The 12,859-nt window shown below is 40.5% G+C and overlaps 1 protein-coding gene across 4 annotated transcripts in view; it reads left to right on the forward strand.

The window, feature by feature from the left end:
* The first annotated feature begins 762 nt into the window (after positions 1-762).
* The window catches only part of LOC134039025 (ras-specific guanine nucleotide-releasing factor RalGPS1-like), a 130,276-nt gene continuing 118,179 nt past the window's right edge, over positions 763-12,859 (forward strand). For 3 of the 4 annotated variants that reach the window (XM_062484766.1, XM_062484765.1, XM_062484767.1), the window contains exon 1: positions 763-1,017. The gene's annotated coding sequence lies outside the window, so the exon portion shown is untranslated. The remainder of the gene's footprint in view (positions 1,018-12,859) is intronic. The other variant, XM_062484768.1, reaches the window with a different exon arrangement.

Raw genomic sequence — 12,859 nt, forward strand, 5'->3', positions numbered from 1 at the left:
GATATAATGCTAGTATTTAGAACATTTGCATTAGTATCTGTATTGATAATATCAGATCTTAACACCATATCTGAAACAATGCACAATGCAGTTTTTTAAACTTCTGAAAAAGAGGGGTAACTAGAAACTTTTACATTTAGCTTTGGCCTGCTTGCTGCAGATTCGAGTGTGCTCGTCCAGAAGAGTGCAATGTTACATTTTCTAGTTATTATCAACAGCATTTACTTATCACTGTAAGGCACTAGTCACGATCCATTACATCTTTGGCTAATCATAAGCTTCAGCCCTCCCCCATGTCTTTCATTCTGTAGTGGGGTGAATACCTAAACAGTTTTAAAAGGCCGAAAATTATTTAGGATCACCTTCCCCATTTTCAATTACAGTAATCGAGCCCGAAAAATATGAGTAACCTATGCATTCATGGCAGAAGTAAATCCAAAAGATAAACTAGGCTCTTCTTATTTGTAATGGGGTAACGGGTAGACTGTTCAAAATAAATTTGAAACTGATTTTTAAAATAGCCTACTCAAATGCGTTGAATCTGTCTCAATTTCTGAAGCAGGACATGGCGATGAATCGAATGCACCTGCGCATCCAGATATTTGCATAGACCCAGTTTGCGGACTTGACGATTGGTTTGTTCAATATGAAGGTGGGACTTTATGTGGATTCGAACGGATGATTAGGCAATACACCTAGCTGTCAGGTTAAGTGCACCTACCTGACACTTCCTGCTGTCGCAATTTTTCCCTATTGCGTGAGTGACATTTTTACATATCACTGCCATGTTTATATGAATAGGCTACGTCTGATGTAGTTCAATAGGATGTTCACGTTTCATTGTTGATCCGTTGCGACCTTGGTTTTTTTTCGCATCGAAGGAACAGTGGTTACGAAAACGTCGCCTGGATTCTACAAAATTGGATTGCGTGTTGCGGTGTGTGATTGTCCTTGCGTTCCCAAATTGATACAGCAGCTAGACGCAACAGCGAGGGATTGATCCTCGCTTTTGGAGAGGTAAGGAACAACACCTCCAGGCTACTGCGAATTTGATTACTGTAGTCATTTTTATTTCCGCGGTGTCTACAGCCACATTTTATCTTTCGACTAAAGCCGTGGAATAGCCTACATTGTTTGCGTTATGACGAGGGCTAACGCAGGGTAAAGGTGATACGAGCGAGAAGGTGGGTGTTGTGTACAGTAGACTACTTTAATATGCTTTTAGGTTGCCCTTTAAGATCGTGTGTAAAGCAAACAATTGGCAATGCGGCTCAAAGATTTTGTTTCCTAGTAGCCTAAGAATCGTACGTGATTTTCTCAAGTGCGTTCATTCATTCCAGTCTCTTTTTCATTAACTCTTTGGGTCCTCCTTTAATGCATGTAAGAAATAAATATCCAACCGAATCGCGCCATCTTAAGATATTGCATGGTCTATTGTTGAAATGACACGTGTTATTTCAACAATAGACCTATAGACGAGCATATGAATGCAGTGCATATGACCCCTTTATTTATGTGTAATTGGATATTCAAATTCGATGAATCCGAGTGATTTCCTTGGCATTCCTTCATGTCCTCTAGCTCTCGAACCTTCTGCTGTTGTGAATTGTATTGTCAGATTAAATTATCTTTGCTGCAAAGATCATAAAAATCCGTAGGCAATGTTTATTTAATATTTACTATGCAAAGACCATGAGAAATGGTAGTGTGTGTTTTGATCCTCACCACAACCTTGTGAAAGTGTTCATGTGTCCCACATGGGGTTGAGCACCATTGCTTTTGCTCATAGTATTAGGAGATTGTGCCAGTGCCTAGTAAGATAAGACAAGAACAGGTCCAAATGATGCAACCAGGCTTAAACTTCATTTACATATAGCTTCTATCATCATAGATGTCGGACAATGTCTTGTGAAAGGATACACTGTCCTGTCCTTGATTTCTATAAAGAGAGACAGCCTGGTTGGTCAAGTTTACAAAAGTTTGTGGGTGGGAAGTGAAGACTACATAGACATAGAATCTACCTCTTCATCAGTGTAATCAGACCTAGTGTAATACCTTACCATATCCTATCCTACCAGCCACATACAACTATCATACATGGACTGCCTGTGAGATTCATTCTGAAAATTAAACAACTGTTCAATGCTATTCGGCCAGTTTAAATTCCTCTTAGACACAACTCTCAATTGGACGTGATTTGCTCCAGAGTCGTTTTTGCTTCTTAACACTTACTACAAGCCCAATTATTTGTTACGCTACTGAGTTGAAACTTGAGGATTCTTCAAATTTTCATTCCAACTGTTTTTGCCTATTATAATTCCCATCCATTAGGCTATTTCCCTTTTAATTTAATGCCAGTTTAGTATGTGATAAAGGGCTTTATCGAATTGCTTCTCAGTTAAAATGTGATCGTATACAATAGTTTAAAAGAGGTTCCCTTGCAGTGCTCAGTTTTGTGCAATGATCAGATCTGCAACCACATTTTTTACACATGGACTGAATTGTTACTTCCATCAAGTAATTTTACCTTTTTTGTTGACTAATTATACTGGTTACTAACAGTTGATACTAGGATTAGGTTGTAGAGCCATGATGGGATATGTCCAATCAAGTTCTCTTACAGCAGCAAAGCTTGCAGTATTGGTTTGGGGAAATTGGCTCCTTTTTATCTGAAGCTTAGATTGCTATGTTCACGATTCTCTTGAATGTGGAGAAACAACCTGCATCCCTTTCTCAGTAACCTAGACTGATTACCTATTGTTCCATATAGTAGCTCTTAAGCAGAGATACTGTAGGTCCACTCAGTTGTCCTTGAAACGCCCCGGACCCACCCCATACACCCATCATGGCGCCTCTCCAGCGCTCCCACTCCCACATATGGGTACACCATGTCTCATCCTCCCTAGACTCAATTTGAATCCATTGCCTGAATTGCACACAATAGATTCACAGTTTTCGCGATTTAGTTATACATATTTTTGAATGGAGGTCTATTCCTCTGTGTGGGTGCAGCAATTTATGCTAAAGCTAGCAATTGTGTTCATCCACCCATACACTTGCTAGTAAACTTTAGAGTACACTGCCTTTGTTGTATTTCAGTAGCCCACTGCTAATGTAACTAGTATAAACCATATCAGCGAATCAACAACCTGAACTTGATAGAAACGCATAGCAATGTTCTGTCTCAAAGATACTTTTCAAGTGCACTGACATTATCAGCTTGCATTCTTAAGGTAGCTTGTAGCCCTGGTAGCTCAATGGCACCATGGTTTCTGCTGTGTGATGGTGTTCCAGTGTGGAAATGTTTGCATGATTCAACTTTTGGTTGTTACCACCTTTCAAACAAGTTTGGTTGTGCAAAATTATCACCATGGTCACTTTGATGTCAAGCAAGTTTGTTTGTGCAGAAAATCCCCATGGTCAGAATTTGTTTGTCTAAGCATTGTAGAACACAGAGGCGAAAGTGAAACCAGAGGAACTGGTGTCACAGGAAAGCAATCTTCTAGTAAGCTTGTCAGCAGTTATTTGGTTAAATCTTGTTTGGTTTCCTGTGAAATCTGGAATCATGCTGTAGCTGTTGAACTCTTAAGTTTCTTGTCTAGTCAGTAGCCTGGATTCAATCCAGTCTAATACAGTTTGATTGATTTAAATTAAAACTGAATTCATGTACTGTCCAGTATTAGTTGTTCACTGGTGATTGTATACTTGTTCTTATAAGACTAAGAGTGCACCAATCATGGCTGCTTACTTCAGAGGACACACCCTCACTACCCCTATTTATTTGTCAGTACCATTGCAATGCCAGCACTAATTCCACTGGACAAGGAATTGATGGGACTGTACAGGTAGTTAGTAGACTACAAGTAAAGTGGGTCCGACATCTATCTGCAGTATCTGTCTCACTCAGTGCCACTGCTCTAGAATAAGCAAATGTTTTAAAAATAATCATCATCCTCTCACACCACGGTACTGTACATTATATGTTATGACGAGGAGACAAACACAGCACCCTGCAAACTTGAAATGGAATACAACTGTATTGTTCAGCCAAAGATGAAAATGCATTTTGCTCTGATCAGTTCAACGTCATCACAGAAGAAATTGAATACTTGCCGAATTATAACCACACCCCATACTGAATGTTTTCACCACAAGATAAACATGAGGTCATGATCTCAGCGACAAGCGTCTTTTCTCACACTGCAACCTTTCTGAGCAGAGCTGGCAACAGTGAGTGCTTCAAACTTAGTCAGTTACCCCCAAAAGCCATTTTAAAAGAAAAAACAAATCTTCTCATTTGCATGACCGTAACTGTCAGGAAGGTGTGTTGGGGTGGGACACACAGTGCAGCTTTTTATCTGTGGGCATGAAATGCAGTCACATACTACATACACAGAGGGATTAGCCTCTCCTCTTTTGATATAAAGACACATTTGGATAGTCTCAAATAATTGTCTCTAACATGTTGGGCTGTAAGCAATGTTGTCGATGGTTAAAGCTCATACAGTAAGTGTTTTGCTTAGGTTGCCAATGAACAAAATGTAAAGTGTGTCATTGCAGTTTTTTGTCTTGTCTCCTTTGTTCTTCATGCTCTGTGGTAATTGGGACACTAGGGTAAGGTGAAACAGGGTTCTTTGGAGATGCCTTTCAAGTGGTTGTTAGGCTTACTCTAGTCTTTTTCTTTTTAACCAGACTCTTTTTTTTCTTTTTTTCTAGATGTATGTATTAGAACAGTTCAAATGGTCAAAAATGTTTAAGTAGGATGTCCCATAATTCTTTTAGCACGAGGTGGAAATGCACACACGGATGGATTCGTTTTAATCCATCACCTTCAGATCTACACAAATACCCAAGGGGCATAAAGCTTGAATGTACATTCAGTGTAACAATTTCCCTCATCCTCCCCAGTGTCCTCTCTACACACTGTGGATGATGTTCGTCTTTCAAGTAGCCATCATCCGATCGTGGTTGGAGGCCCATTGACTGACACCTCTGCTGTGTCAGTGACTGCAGGCCTGAGGCTCTTCCCGCTAAGGAGAATCATCTTGACTGTGCAGTTTTATTCTCCCTTAACCACACAACCCCCTATCGTCCTTATCCCTCCGATCTCCACCTATCAAGTTAGATGGGCACGTTGGTGACATCTGTGTGTGTTGTGCTGGAAAACATCAGCCTTACACTAGACTTGGTGTTAAAGGTTTTTATTATTTATCTTTAATCTGACTCATTTGAGCATAATCAAAATCAACATCAAGTTTCTCACCATACCTCAAAGACCCATACTCATTGAGTTTCTGAGTGGTGTTTACCTTAAGCATATATCTTTGCACTCTCCAAGCCATGACAGGCAGTAAGGTCATCTAAGGGTGTCCACACCACTTGCAGCTGTTTACATGTCTGGCATTGCAAGAGGCTGCCTCACTTGCCATCTCAGATATGCAAAGATATCAGTTTGCAGGCTAACTAGAAATATGGTTCTGGTTTGCAGGCCAGACGCATCTATTAAACCTTCCTTGATGAATACAACATGCAGTGAATGTACCAACGGTAATGATCACTCTACCTGAAAAACTGCATGTATAATAAGTCGACTACTGTAGTCATTTTGTCTGTCTTGTATCTTTATTGAACGTGCCTAACTTGTACACAGAATGTGGTCTGTGGGTGTGCTCCAGATCAATTTCAAAAGGATTAGTTGTCATGTTCGTAGAGAAGCTAGATATAGTAGGTCTACTCCAGTCTTCTGATTCACATGTACCCAACTGTTACGGGAAACGTTGATGCCAACATTTATGCCAATTAAATTCTCACTCAACCCCTTATACATGTACTTTTCCTATATGTGCTATACAACTGTAATTTAAAGTGTTATCAAATTGTTAGGCCTACCATAAGTTTGTTGATTATCTCATCTGGCATTTAATTGCCATTGATTCAGAGATTGAATTATAAGAATTGCAAAAAGCCATAGCAAAACATTGATTTTGATTGTGGGCCCTCTAGCTTTTCTCTTCATCCAGCATTAACACTCTCTGGCTCTCTGCGTCTTTCTGTCCTGGAGCCTTGTCTGAAAGAGTGTGCCAAAAAGAACGGAGAGGTTTTGACAGAGAAAGGCTAATGAAACCTGATTCAGCTGTTCTCTCTTTTCCACTCCTCCTCTCTGGCCCCTTCTCGCTTACCTATTCTCTCTCTTGCTTTTTCACACTAACTCCCAGCCTCTCTCTCTCTCCTGGGTCCTGAATGTGCCAGAAACACTCATGTCTGAGAAAGGCCAGCAAGAGTCCATTCACCCCTTAGCAATGGGGCAGGTCTGGCCTGAGAAAGGGACCATAGAGGGAGGTCTGCCAGATTGCTCTAAGGGAAATGTCCCCACACTCGTCTGGTCCTTTCACCTGTCTGCTCAACATTTACCATCGCAACACTAGGACACTTTAGGGATCGATTCGACACGGTCAAAACCTAAGGCCTGTGAGGATTAACACACAAAATGTTTTCATGGTACTTCAGCAAAAATTAGGGGTTTAAGATGTGGTGGATGTTCTCTGAAGAAAGACCAAAGCTGGGTCAAAATGTTGGCGAGGATGCCTTTTACAAAATTAAGTTTCTTATAAGGATGACAGAATGTATCAGACTGTTTTTTTTGCCTTATGTAACCACAGCCCCTAACTGTAAATCCCATTGGACTTACCACCTAAAGCACCTGTTTCCAGTGTACCACTTCTGAAAGTCCCATTATCTTTATCATGGTACTTTCATGGTCCTTCACATTCAGAACACTTAATTGTATGGTTAATTTAATTGTAAATTAATGTTAAAAAAAATCCCATTGATCTACACCCAATTTCCCATAATGACCCGAGATGCGTTCCATCTGGAGCAGGTATTGTGAACTCTCACAGACACTAGCCTCTCGTCCATAAGTAGATGCACCTTCTGCGGTTTGATACGGTTGGTGAGTTTAGTTTGGTTGAAACAGTTCCTACATGAGACTGCTCACAACACGGTGGATTATCTTTAGTAACCGGGCCATGATTTCTGTAGAGACATTGCTGTTTTTCATATGTATTTTTATTGGCGCTTTGAACACCACAAGACTTGCCAAAGCTATTTCCATTATATTCAAGAGAAGGCAGGTATCTACTGACGATATCCCAACAACTTGGCAGCTCACAGGAAAACAAGTCTAGATTGATAAAGAACACTACAGGTTAAGAGGAAAAAATATGAATTTTTGATTTTGGGGTGACTTGTCTCTTTTAAATAAAAAGGCTTTACTTAAATTACATTGAAGAGAGGGTATTATACAGTAAACAATATTACATTTTTCAGGTACATGGTCTTGCACTGTTGTACAGACACACTGTAAGACACAGTGACCCCTCGTCTCAAAGTTCGGCCACTATTCTATGCTGCTGTGTCTTGAGGGCTGTTACCTAGGGAAACCGTCAAAGCCACTCTGTAATCCACACAGCGGCCAGCCGGCCTGAAATTTGGAGCGGTGAATGGTTGCCATACCAACGCCTGAGGAGCCAAGGGGTGAGTGTGTGTGTGTGTGTGTGAGGAGAGGGAGAAACAGTGAAAGCAATGGGGGGATGGAATAGCCTGACGGCTGGACCACTACCCAGCATGACGATGTTTTGACCAGCTTGTTGTTTACCCACGTCATCTGTCTTTGGGGATTTGGGGAGTTGCGTTTACAACCCAACTGTTTTTTTCTAATGTTTGTTGTCAGCCAAAAAGTGTATTTAGTCTTGAAGCTAACGCTTTCATTTGAACTTCCAGCCATGTGTTTTTGTAACATTTAGTATCAAGAGCTAATGAAAATAATTAGCTCAGTCGTGGACAAAAATACTATGACCTCTGACTGCAAGGGGAATGCCAGTCATTGGTCTAGAATCAATGACAAATGGACTTGTCCTCAATTTCTGTCCAGGGTGGAAAGTGCCCCCTGGAAGACATACGTCTGAAGGATGCTGGGCACTTGAAGGTCAGGAGAATGATAATGGGGTGCCGCATGGCAGGAACATTGGGATTTTCTCAGTGGAGCTATTAGCTAAAACTGATGACCAGATACCATCGCTGACATTGTAGCGTTAATTATTTGAGTGGCCATTTGTGCGGAATGTTTTCCAATTACAAGGAGAGGGAATAGATCACTTTAGTCTCTGTCTGCATCCTCCCTGACTTGCACACACTGTGATTTCTCTCTTGCATCAGTCCCTGATGCTTTTCCACAATTTCTCTCTATCTCACTCACTCACTCACTCACATATCCTTCATTCAATGTGTACATGGCAGTTGCACTCTCTCCTTCTCCCCCTGGCCCCTATTTCTCTTCTTTGCTCCAGTTGTGTGTGTGTGTGTGTGTGTGTGTGTGTGTGTGTGTGTGTCTGTATGGTTCTGGCTGACTTCCAATTGAACCAGAGGATAGGAGAAATTAGGTGTGGGCGATATGGCCAAAATCTTCTATCACGGTATGAGTCATTTTATATCACGGTTACGGTATATATCACGGTATAGTAATTGTTCTGTAAATTCAATTAAGAAATGGTACAAAATAACCATGCCATACTTCATCATCACACTCGATTATTTATTACAAATAAAAACAACTGCCTCACATGAGACAACACTCCAGTTAAAAACAAAAGACTCAAAGTTAAGAGTACGAGCGTTCCGATTGGCTGATGCGCAGTGGTGACCTACTCACAGCTCAATACGGATCCGTAATGGCCTCCGACGAAAGTTTCAAAATGAGCAAAAGCGATCAGAGTTTTACTATCCATATCTAACTTGGGTTTCGGCATATCAACCTCGTTAAAGCTTGGTCGATATGTTAAAGCCTCAGTTTGATATTTGTGGCATGACCTCACTCTCAGTTAGTAAGTAGCCTAGTTAGCCTTCACTAGTCATGATCAAGAATGCTAGCAACGCCAGTGTAATTTTACAACAATAATTTTACAGCAGGAGACATAAAACTTGAACAACAAATCGAATTGGTTACCTACAGAATGGGTCATCAAATATATAATTAACTAGAGAGGGTACAATTTCTGGGGAAATTGTAGGGTGTGCTTGCTTGAGTCGGTTGCACAGGGGTCCGTTTTTGAATGACATTTTTACAACTGATATTTCTGTATATTTTATATAAAAATGCATACTTATTATTTATAAAGATGACATAGATTTAAAAGCATTTTTTTTTTTGCTGCTCATTTACAACTGAAAATACAAGTGAAGTGTAGAATGAAATAGATGTCTTCTCATTTCCCCTGCAGGCAGCCTCATCGTTGAAACAAAACGAATAAATTGGGCAGACCGGTGTAAAAATTGACCTAATCTCAATGACTTAAACTTCATTTAAGTTTTTCCCTTCTCATGATATTTTCAGGCATTTAGCCTACTCATTGCATTCATTCATTAATAAAGAACCCCCTTTGAAGATTATTCTACGACGTTACCCGGCAGTAGAAGATGGAATCGCGATTCAAACACCATCTGCTAACTGAAAATATGCCCCCCAAAACGTAAATAAGCTTGACATTTATTTAGTGGAAAATCGCTCATTCAGAAAAAGCTCACTGGTAACGATCATTGTCAGTAACAACGCAAAATGCGATATAGCCCTGTGTGGAGAAGCTGCCCCGGTAAATTGTACTACTACGGTACAGTACTAGACTACTGCTGTGTTCGTCTTGGTAGCGATTGCGTTGGTTGAATTGGATTTCACGTTCCGTTGTACGGTTTAAGCTGAAATTAATTATTTTCATGAACAGATTGACAACGTTTAGGCTGTGGCAATGAAGTTCAGGTTAGTAGTTAGATAGACTTTTGATTTAAGTAAGGGGAGTGCCGAACATGTTCTGTCGCCGTTTGACTTCCTAAACAGCTGCGTAGTGTAGATGTTTTTGTAGTGTGTCTCACGTAAGCTACAGCGTTGCAGTGAGCTACACTGGTTTGAAACCACAGGTAATGGTAATTTCACCAACAAATCGTTTACTAATGTCAAAATAAACCCTACAACGAAAATGTATATGTGAGGAATGTTTATTTTAACGATTGAAAACAGATAACGCTACATCATAGACCACTGTAGTATGTGTTGCCCGGGCAACACAGGCTAATGTCATGATGCTAATACTTCAGTGAAATAGTAGACTACTGTTTCCGAAAGTAGATGTACTTCCTTAATAATATCAGCTTATACTGTACATTACACATGACAATTGTGTGTCATATCACAAAGTAAAATGAGTAAATAGTTATCACCCTGGCCTCTTTGCTTGTGGCGTTTCTGCAGCTGCCTTGCAGTAAAGCTATAGTTAGCCTAGCTATCCCCCAAGTTAGCAGATGCGAAACGAATGTTCTGCCAAAGGTAGTCACGCGTGTTTTCGTGACGTTAGTGACGTAGTGACGTTAGTAACGTCAGTGACTGTGGCTAGCAAATTAGCCACCGTTAGCTTCACTTTTCGCCACAAAAACGTAACTTCAGCCTAAACCATGCAACGGAACGTAAATTCCAATAGAAGCAACTCAATCGCTACCAAGACGAAACTTTTGACACCTACTTTGTCTATGTAGGCCAAATATTGACTGAGTTTTAGGGGGGCAAAAAGAATAATAATAATATATATGTGTCGTGGAAGTTTTTGAGAGAATCAATCGTTTAAGCTGAAGTCGGGTGAAGTACAGAGTTAATGTTTATTTGACGTAGATTTGAACATAATAACGTTATCAACATAACATCATCGACACACAAACATAAGACAATAACACAAAGACAATTCTATACAGCTCCATCTAGCATTCTAAAATGGAACCGGGAGAATCCAGCCCACCAGCACTACCCAGCTGATGGCCCTGAACCCCCCAGAACATTCTTCAACAGACCATTTTATAGATACAACAGTTCTCAAAAGTCATTGGTCCATCCTACAGACATGCAGCTATACCAAATCTCTTCTGTCATTGGTTAAATCCTTAGAACAATACAGTTGAATCCACATTGTCTTCAGACCAACTGTCTCTTCCCCCCAGGTGAGAACTCTCTCAGGTCACCCAGACTTCCCGTCTCTTAGACTTCACGTCTCCTAGCTAGGTGTCATAAAACTACAGGTGGCATCTCTACCAAATGGAGTTTAATCAACATACATTGTATCAAGCTTCTTAACCAACTGTAAACTTATCCTAAAACACATTGTAGCACAGTCCACAGACAAAGCACGGTACCATCACACCTTCTCCTACCCCCGACAAGGAAAGGGTCTTTCCCCTTTGTCCTTCTCCCAGAGGAGAAGCTTCAAAGCTTCTGACCCAGCATGGGGTCAGATACAGAGGCCACACGGCCCACAGTATCAGAACAAAGGATTTACAAGGAATAACTTTCTTAAAGGATTTACAAACATATTCTCAAGGACTACATGGCTCATGGACACTATTTCAATGACAGTAGTTGATGTGTTATAATGTGTGTTTTTCCCATTTACTTAGAACGTTGTTTAATTGAGGTTTGATTATAACTTCCCTTCAAGTATAGTTAAGTCAGCCAATCTGGATATCAAAATGATTGTACCATACTAACAAAACCATTTACGAATGTTGTATTGTTATATTCTGAAGTATAAGCAATACATGGACATTTGAAATAGCTGAACTCTGAAAAGTTATCAGCCACTTCACACCTAGGCAGATCTCAGGACGACGCCCAGGTGGGGGAAAACTGACCAATGAAAGAGGTCACCTTCACGGGGACCCCCCCTTTTCCTTTGGAGTATAAAACCCCCAAACGTACAATCACCCCCGCTTGTTCGTAGGATTAAACTGAAGTGCTAGCTACATTTCTAAACTATTCCTCTCAACCTGCAAATTCACTGAGCGCCCGGAACTTTGGCCAAAGATTCCGTTGTTCTATTTTCGTTGGACGATAACGAAACCATTGACTCTACCTTTCTTCAAACCGACAAAAGTAACTACGATTTGCAATATTTCTTACCTGTGACATATTGGCATGTTGTGATTAAATTGTTGATGTTTGATTGTATTTTACAAATGAGTTAGCTTAACCCTTGCTAAGTTTGTTGCCCTTGCTCGTCCATTGTTCCCAAAGGCCTACCCCTCTCTCTCTCTCCCTCCCCCCTTTACACGCGCTCTACACAGCCATTGTGTTGCTCGCCCTCATTTGCATCCAGCCACTGTACTACTCTGACTAACCCATAACTTATCTGGTATTTGTTCATTATAATTACATTCTCCTAAATAAATCATTGTGTATAATATTCGCGTATCACTCACGTTATCTGATCTGCTCTACTTTCATAGAATTCACGACTTAAGATTAGACTGATTATTACGAAGGCTATTATTTAAATATTATTCAATAAGGTTTCCTCTATCCCTTTAACAATAAGAGGTGGTGCCCCAAGAACTACATACTTTATTATAAATTAAGTATTGCTAATCTTAAACGAGCAAACCCCGCTACATATTGGTGCCCCGTGTGAGGCTTTGAAACAGATTGAAATGAGCGATCTATAACGGAGATACATTTTCCGTCTGAAAACCACCCTCCCACCCTTTTGGTTAAATTAACGCTCCGTTGTATTTAACTATTCCCCCAGATAGCTACGGTTTTAAACACTGTTTGAATACTGTGCTGTGTACTCATTGAATTGGCTTTGTCGTGAACAATTGGCTATTTGTGTGTAACTAACTAGCTTCGGAAAAGCTAGACTTGAGCGGAGGTACGCGCGTGCGCAGTGACACTGCGACCCGTCTCATTTCATCTTGTGAAACAAAGGCAGCGCTTCTACATGAAGGCATAAGATCCTTTTTATAGAGTCACAACACTACTATTTTGGTA

This window comes from Osmerus eperlanus, chromosome 18 (genome assembly GCF_963692335.1).
Source record: "Osmerus eperlanus chromosome 18, fOsmEpe2.1, whole genome shotgun sequence".
Classification (NCBI taxonomy): Eukaryota; Metazoa; Chordata; class Actinopteri; order Osmeriformes; family Osmeridae; genus Osmerus; species Osmerus eperlanus.